This window comes from Coregonus clupeaformis, unplaced genomic scaffold (assembly GCF_020615455.1).
Source record: "Coregonus clupeaformis isolate EN_2021a unplaced genomic scaffold, ASM2061545v1 scaf3308, whole genome shotgun sequence".
Classification (NCBI taxonomy): domain Eukaryota; kingdom Metazoa; phylum Chordata; class Actinopteri; order Salmoniformes; family Salmonidae; genus Coregonus; species Coregonus clupeaformis.
The window spans coordinates 9858-17500 of record NW_025536762.1 but is presented as its reverse complement, the minus strand read 5'-3'; the positions used below and the strand labels follow the sequence as shown (position 1 = coordinate 17500).

Here is a 7643-nt window from a genome sequence, read left to right as displayed (position 1 = left end):
GGTGACTATGTTGGGGTGTTGTGTCTGCTGCAGGATGTTGACCTCTCTCTCTATCTCCTCCCTCCTGACCCCCCGCCGGCTGGATCTGCTCTGACGTTTCTTGATGAACTTAGCGGCGAACTCCAGACCTGTGCTCTTCTCCCGGCAACGCTTCACGATGGCAAACTGACCACTGGAACCCAGACGAGAGGAAGGACACAAAAAATGATGGAAAAAATATTGAGCTTGAAAAAATAATGATTATGTTGTTAAAACCTGCACCATGTGTCTCTACAGAATCAGATCAGACGAACGGTAGATGGGAGGGTATGTTATTTCAGTGTCAGAAAGGAAAGGTCCGTTACGTGTCAGGAGGAATCATCAGAGGATTTTCATGTATTATACAATAGAACATTTCTAATATCTGTTGCGGCAGTGTGTAAAACACTGTCTCTTTAAACCCTGTAAATAACCACGGTGCAGTCAGAAGGTGTGGTATGTTGAAGGGTTAACTCAATTTGTCCTGCAGAATGTTCAGACATTTCCTGCGAGGCGACCGGTCTATTCATAGTGGAGTGGTAATGCAGCAGTCAAGTCCATGTGACAGCATGAGCCGAGCATGACAACGCTGGGGTTTTACATCGTGCATTCACTTTCACAGACAACTAAACACATTTGAAAGACCATCAGGTGTTGTACAGACCTGTGTTGACCCGAATACGGTAGCCTATGGGAAATGCTTTGCCGCACTTGATTTAGTAGTCTGCCATGTACAATGGAACCAACGGAATAACCACACAAATGCACACTCTAAGCTAAATCAAGCGCACCTCAAATACTTCCACTCCTTAATGTCTAAGACCCAGCTCTGGGGTTTTCTCCTCACATACAAACAGAGGAAAGTAAAGAAACCGAGAGGATGTGGGAATAAAGTCAACGGTCATTCAGTGGCTGTATACCAAAGTTGCACCCTACACTCTTAGAAAAGAAGGGTTCCAAAAGGCTTCTTCGGCTTTCCTCATAGGAGAACCCTGTTCAGTTCCAGGCAGAACTATTTTGGGTTCCATGTAGAACCCTCTGTGTAAAGGGTTCTACATGGAACTCAAAATATTCTACCTGGAACCAAAAAGGGTTCTTCAAAGGCTTCTCCTATGGGGACAGCCGAACAAACCCTTTTAGGTTCTAGATAGCAGCTTATTTTTTTTTTTGAAGAGTGTATTCCCTATATAGTGCACTGCTTATGCCCAGGGCCCATAGGGGATAGGGTGCCATTTGGGATGCGAACAGTGATTGTGTCTCCATGTGTTTTTCCTCTACTGTCAGTACAGTGAGGTAAAGGAAAGCTCCACTTCCTCATTCATGGTGTAGCTGTGTGAGTAGACATAAACACAGACCTCTAAAGATAGAAGGAAGCCATCTTGAAACAGCAGCGTGAGGGGTGACTGCCTGCCAGCTCAGCTGCCTCTAGAGAAGTGACTTCAAATAAACTACTGGGTCACTGAGTACAGCCTGAGTGCTTTGAGAACCTGGTCAGTACAAGGAGTGTCTCCTGAGTGGCGCAGTGGTCTAAGGCACTGCATCGCAGTGCTAACTGTGCCACTAGAGATCCTGGTTCGAATCCAGGCTCTGTCGCAGCCGGCCGCGACCGGGAGACTCATGGGCGGCGCACAATTGGCCCAGTGTCGTCCCAGAGTAGGGGAGGGAATGGCCGGCAGGGATGTAGCTCAGTTGATAGAGCATGGCGTTTGCAACGCCAGGGTTGTGGGTTCGATTCCCACGGGGGGCCAGTATAAAAAAATATGTATTCACTAACTGTAAGTCGCTCTGGATAAGAGCGTCTGCTAAATGACTAAAATGTAAATGTAAATGTAAAAGGAAAAAGCTATGTTACCTCAACCAATATTCCCTTAATCTCTTTCAAACATCTAGTTTTCAACCTTGTTGATTTCCGGACTGGGTAAAGCTACAAAAAGGGAAGTTGCACATAGCGGCTAATGGCCTGTAGTGATGAGCTGCATGTCTATGGCCATATTATAAGATTCACGTTGTGGTCTTCTAATATGAACCACAACGGCACAACACATTGTGAGGCAGCACGAAAGGAAGCCTTTTAAACAGTGCTTTCAGCTACGTCATATCGCTGAGTCTACCTTTTAAACAGTGCTTTCATCTACGTCATATCGCTGAGTCTACCTTTTAAACAGTGCTTTCAGCTACGTCATATCGCTGAGTCTACCTTTAAACAGGTCTTGCAGTTATGTCATTTCGCTGAGTCTACCTTTAAACAGGTCTTTCAGCTACGTCATATTGCTGAGTCTATCTTTTAAACAGTGCTTTCAGTTACGTCATTTCGCTGAGTCTACCTTTAAACAGTAGAAGCTGTTAAGGAGCTTTTGTCCTAGACTTGGTGCTCCGGGTACCGCTTGCCGTGCGGTAGCAGAGAGAACAGTCTATGATTTGGGTGACTGGAGTCTTTGACAATTTTTTGGGGCTTCCTCTGACACCGCCTAGTATAGAGGTATAGAGGAAGCTTGGCCCCAGTGATGTACTGGGCAGTACGCACTACCCTCTGTAGCACCTTACGGTCAGATGCCGAGCGGTTGCCATACCAGGTGGTGATGCAACCGGTCAGGATGCTCTCGATGGTGCAGCTGTATAACTTTTTGAGGATCTGGGGACCCATGCCAAATCTTTTCAGTCTCCTGAGTGGGAAAAGGTGTTGTCGTGCCCTCTTCACAACTGTCATATCGCTGAGTCTACCTTTAAACAGGTCTTTCATCTATAAGACTATTCACACAGATACATCTGTAAGGACAGCCTGAGTATTCACACAGACACATCTGTAAGGATTCAACAACATCTGAATGCACTGATGCAGGATAATACCAGTGTCATCTCAGCTGTAGATATAACATCCGGAAAGTTCCTTTTCGTCTATACAGAACAGTGTTTGTGAAGGTAGCAAGTAACAACACAAGTGACACAACCCCATCCACTGTCATGTCAACAGAGCAACCCCATTCACTGTCATGTCAACAGAGCAACCCCCATTCACTGTCACGTCAATAGAGCAACCCCATCCACTGTCATGTCAATAGAGCAACCCCAATTCACTGTCATGTCAATAGAGCAACCCCATTCACTGTCATGTCAATAGAGCAACCCCATTCACTGTCATGTCAATAGAGCAACCCCAATTCACTGTCATGTCAATAGAGCAACCACATTCACTGTCACGTCAATAGAGCAACCCCATTCACTGTCATGTCAATAGAGCAACCTCAATTCACTGTCATGTCAATAGAGCAACCCCATTCACTGTCATGTCAATAGAGCAACCCCATTCACTGTCATGTCAATAGAGCAACCCCAATTCACTGTCATGTCAATAGAGCAACCACATTCACTGTCATGTCAATAGAGCAACCACATTCACTGTCATGTCAATAGAGCAACCATATTCACTATCATGTTAATAGAGCAACCCCATTCACTGTCATGTCAATAGAGCAACCCCAATTCACTGTCATGTCAATAGAGCAACCCCATTCACTGTCATGTCAATAGAGCAACCCCATTCACTGTCATGTCAATAGAGCAACCCCCATTCACTGTTATGTCAATAGAGCAACCCCATTCACTGTCATGTCAATAGAGCAACCCCATCCACTGTCATGTCAACAGAGCAACCCCATCCACTGTCATGTCAACAGAGCAACCCCATTCACTGTCATGTCAATAGAGCAACCACATTCACTGTCATGTCAATAGAGCAACCCCATTCACTGTCATGTCAATAGAGCAACCATATTCACTGTCATGTCAATAGAGCAACCCCATTCACTGTCATGTCAATAGAGCAACCCCCATTCACTGTCATGTCAACAGAGCAACCCCATTCACTGTCATGTCAATAGAACAACCCCATTCACTGTCATGTCAATAGAGCAACCCCATTCACAGTCATGTCAATAGAGCAACCCCATCCACTGTCATGTCAACAGAGCAACCCCATCCACTGTCATGTCAACAGAGCAACCCCATTCACTGTCATGTCAATAGAGCAACCCCAATTCACTGTCATGTCAATAGAGCAACCCCATCCACTGTCATGTCAATAGAGCAACCACATTCACTGTCATGTCAATAGAGCAACCCCATTCACTGTCATGTCAACAGAGCAACCCCATTCACTGTCATGTCAATAGAACAACCCCATTCACTGTCATGTCAATAGAGCAACCCCAATTCACTGTCATGTCAATAGAGCAACCCCATCCACTGTCATGTCAATAGAGCAACCACATTCACTGTCATGTCAATAGAGCAACCACATTCACTGTCATGTCAATAGAACAACCCCAATTCACTGTCATGTCAATAGAGCAACCCCATTCACTGTCATGTCAACAGAGCAACCCCATCCACTGTCATGTCAATAGAGCAACCCCCAATTCACTGTCATGTCAATAGAGCAACCACATTCACTGTCATGTCAATAGAGCAACCCCATCCACTGTCATGTCAATAGAGCAACCATATTCACTGTCATGTCAATAGAACAACCCCATTCACTGTCATGTCAATAGAGCAACCCCATTCACTGTCATGTCAACAGAGCAACCCCATTCACTGTCATGTCAATAGAACAACCCCATTCACTGTCATGTCAATAGAGCAACCCCATTCACAGTCATGTCAATAGAGCAACCCCATCCACTGTCATGTCAACAGAGCAACCCCATCCACTGTCATGTCAATAGAGCAACCCCATTCACTGTCATGTCAATGTGCACCTACGACTTTTGACCCTCAAAGGTTTCCTCTAAGTGCTCCATAATGTGACGTGGTTTAAGGGACGAGATATGCATTACAATAGAATAGAACAGAATACAATGTAACTTCATTATAATAGTGTACCTTCCTAATTCTTCTCCGATGTGGTAGAAATCCTCCACTCTCTGCTGCTTGAACAGGGCCATGCCTGCAGTCTTCATTGACGGGGATGATGATGTGGTGATGATGTGTAATATCGCTGTTAGTCCCGGACGGGGTTCTCTATTCCTCCATTATAGGAGTAAACCCTGTCATAAAAGACCACAATATATTCATAATAGTTCAGCAGGGTCCGTGTTGCGTCTGCTTGGAGTAGCACAATAAGAATCAGAATCAGAGAAACATTTAGCCTACATACAAACCTCTCTTTTTAATGATCATGACAATATAGTCATTATGACTAGAAAGTGTTATAACTAGTGTTATTCCTACTACCACTCCTAGACTGTATGCCAACTCTTAAAAGCGACATAATGCAGGCACATTTGATGGAACTTCATAGCCTGCATCGCCAAATATCAAGGACATTGTGTAGCGCAAGACACTAGCTGACGCATACAGATAAACCATTAGAATAATGTTAAATAGGTAGAAATATAGCGCCATTTAAAAGGTCTTACCATGTTGAAGTTACTGTCAAAGCGTGTCCACAAACTTCTACGTTCACTCTTGTTTTTTTTCGAAGTCTACGGAGCACACAGTAAACCGCATTTCTCTGCTGACCAGGCGCACTCTCAGGTTCCCGGTAACTTCTCTACTGACCAGGCGCACTCTCAGGTTTCCGGGGCGATCTTGCGCCAAACTAAATGTCACTTGTTAACACGCGCGTGAGCCGCCTTCCCTGAGCGTGTTTTCAAAGTTAAAAATAAAAGTGTGTGTGTGTGTCCTTTCTCTTCCACTGCGTATAACATACAATGACTGTACAAAACATTAAGAACACCTGCTCTTTCCATGACTGACCAGGTGAATCCAGGTTAAAGCTAATGTATGATCCCTTATTGGTGTCACTTGTTAAATCCACTTCAGTCTGTGTAGATGAAGAGGAGGAGATAGGTTGAAGAAGGATTTTTAAGCCTTGAAACAAATTGAGGCATGGATTGTGTATGTGTGCCGTTCAGAGGGTGAATGGGCAAGACAAAAGTACAGGGTACGGTAGTAGGTGCCAGGCCCACTGGTTTGTGTCAAGAACTGCAATGCTGCTGGGTTCTTCATGCTCAATAGTTTCCCGTGTGTATTAAGAATGGTCCACCACCCAAAGGACATCCAGCCAACTTGACACAACTGTGGAAAGCATTGAGTCAACATGGGCCAGCATCCCTGTGGAACGCTTCGACACCTTGTAGAGTCCACGCCTCGACGAATTGATGCTGTTCTGAGGGCAAAAGGGGGTGCAACTCAATATTAGAAAGGTGTTCCTAAAATTGTGTACATTCAGTGTACATAGTACACATAGCATAGTATAGTATAGTATAGTATAGTATTCTATTATCGCACTGCTTTGCTTTATCTTGGCCAGGTCGCAGTTGTAAATGAGAACTTGTTCTCAACTGGCTTCTTACCTGGTTAAATAAAGGTGAAATAAAAATAAATAAATAAATAGTAAGGAGTGTTGAAAAGCCCTGCCATGTGGTGTAGTGTAGTAACTATGCCACAAGAGGGCAGAATAGCACTAGGACATTAACACAGACACCATCACCTCGTTATAATACTGCATCAGGTATAGGCTTCTAATGGAATTAATTTAGATTCAGAAAGTCAAAGTGCTGGTAGAGAGAGAGAGAGAGAGAGAGAGAGAGAGAGAGAGAGAGAGAGAGAGAGGGGGAGAGAGAGAGGAGGGGGGGGGGGGGGGGAGAGAGAGAGAGATTTCAGAAAGGAGCAGATATGTAAGCACATTAAGTTTCTAACCACAATAGTCCCAGTGGATCAGGAGAGGACCGATGACAGATGGGTCCAGGTAGTGGATCAGGAGAGGACCGATAACAGATGGGTCCAGGTAGTGAATCAGGAGAGGTCTGATGACAGATGGGTCCAGGTAGTGGATCAGGAGAGGACTGATGACAGATGGGTCCAGGTAGTGGATCAGGAGAGGACTGATGACAGATGGGTCCAGGTAGTGAATCAGGAGAGGTCTGATGACAGATGGGTCCAGGTAGTGAATCAGGAGAGGTCTGATGACAGATGGGTCCAGGTAGTGGATCAGGAGAGGACTGATGACAGATGGGTCCAGGTAGTGGATCAGGAGAGGACTGATGACAGATGGGTCCAGGTAGTGGATCAGGAGAGGACCGATGACAGATGGGTCCAGGTAGTGAATCAGGAGAGGTCTGATGACAGATGGGTCCAGGTAGTGGATCAGGAGAGGACTGATGACAGATGGGTCCAGGTAGTGGATCAGGAGAGGACTGATGACAGATGGGTCCAGGTAGTGGATCAGGAGAGGACTGATGACAGATGGGTCCAGGTAGTGGATCAGGAGAGGACCGATGACAGATGGGTCCAGGTAGTGAATCAGGAGAGGACTGATGACAGATGGGTCCAGGTAGTGGATCAGGAGAGGACTGATGACAGATGGGTCCAGGTAGTGGATCAGGAGAGGACCGATGACAGATGGGTCCAGGTAGTGGATCAGGAGAGGACCGATGACAGAGGTGGTGTAAATGACAGAGAACAGGTAATAGAAGAGAATCAACCAATGGTATCAGATTCTGTACTCTGGGTAAATGTAATTACAGTGTTATGTATTGATATCGATGCTGGGAAGACTGGAGTGTCCCTCATATTATGGGATAGATCACATTTCATCTATCCAGCAGAGAACACAGTGAAAA

At 45.4% G+C, this 7643-nt stretch overlaps 1 pseudogene; it reads right to left on the bottom strand.

Annotated features, from left to right (window-relative positions):
• The window catches only part of LOC123489793, a 31157-nt pseudogene extending 25515 nt beyond the window's left edge, over positions 1-5642 (bottom strand).
• Positions 5643-7643: the final 2001 nt, after the last annotated feature.